Genomic DNA, 1,287 nt, shown 5'->3' with positions numbered 1-1,287 from the left:
GAGCGGGGGGATATGGACCGTTGCCCCATACAAAATTCAGGTATAAGTTTTGCTTATGTTGGACCTCCAACATAATATAAAAGGTGCAACAGAAGTGAATTAGGGTATACACCCCTTATGTTGGGAAGGTCCAACATAAAGGAACTAAGGGGATATCCCCCTGGCTCAAGTATGCGAAAGAGTTCATGGACACAACCCCGACAAGACGTCACCAATGACCACACTATGCATTGGCCTTGGCCACAGAGAGCTGGCAAAGGTGCTTCAGACCGGACTGAATGTTGATAGACCGAAGGACGTTGCCACAAAACTGAAGAACCAGCTATTCGCGGAGTGGGGCACAGAAGCGTGCACCCGACTCCCTATTTTAAGGTTGGCTACATCTATCATTCGACAGAAATTCCCCGAGTCTTTCGGATCCGATACACGAATTCTGGATTCAGTTTATGAATGAGTCAGGGGAGAAAACAACATTGTTCGATACGCTCAGGCGTCATTTTGATGATGGTGTCATAGTAGAAATGCTCGTCGATGCCAAGAGCGACCCGACCACAAAAGCTTTGGCTGAAAGTTTGGAATTACTGCTGCTTTCTACATGGCTTGAGTACAAGCTGAGCCCGTTGGGCGTTCTCCGTCGGAAGTACGTGAGATACTGCATTAGTACAAATGACTATTCAAAGGAAAGTGGTCAGTTGACGTTTAGCGCATCTAACCTTTTAATTTACGACTCTATCATGAGTAAGGAGCTTAATATTTATAGCACCGCTTTTTTTTTTTTTTTCATGAAAGTGGCTACATCTTTTTTTTTTACTACCATATCACAGTCACTCGGTTTTGCCATCGCCTCGCTGCCGTCGAAATCGATACGTTTCGAGTTTTTTACGCTGTTTTATTGCTCCTTCCGGTGATAATATCGATTGATTTCTGGGTGTTGAGTTTTAATCAGCCTGCCTTCATAGGGCACTTCATGGGGAGCTGTAAATGCTATTGCAACAAGTTTTGCAATGAGAGAACCTGCAGCAAGACAAGAAGTTATTAATACTGTATGCAGCAGAGGGTGCGTGTCAGACAAAGCGGTCAATCACTTGTCGTTGGTAGTGACCTCGGATCTTGGCCTCAAAAATCGGAGAAGGTCAGTGTCGTGGGCGTCAAGAGGCCAAACTATTGTGACTCAGTCAACAGCCGAGGCTGCATATTTTGCAGCATGTGAGGCATGCATGGAAGGACAAAGACTACGAAATGTGATTGGTCGAAGTGTTACAAAATAGGCAATACAATTCGCCAGAA

This window comes from Phytophthora infestans, genomic scaffold (genome assembly GCF_000142945.1).
Source record: "Phytophthora infestans T30-4 supercont1.29 genomic scaffold, whole genome shotgun sequence".
Lineage (NCBI taxonomy): Eukaryota > Oomycota > Peronosporomycetes > Peronosporales > Peronosporaceae > Phytophthora > Phytophthora infestans.
The sequence above is the reverse complement of the archived record's forward strand: the minus strand, read 5'-3'. Positions refer to the sequence as shown.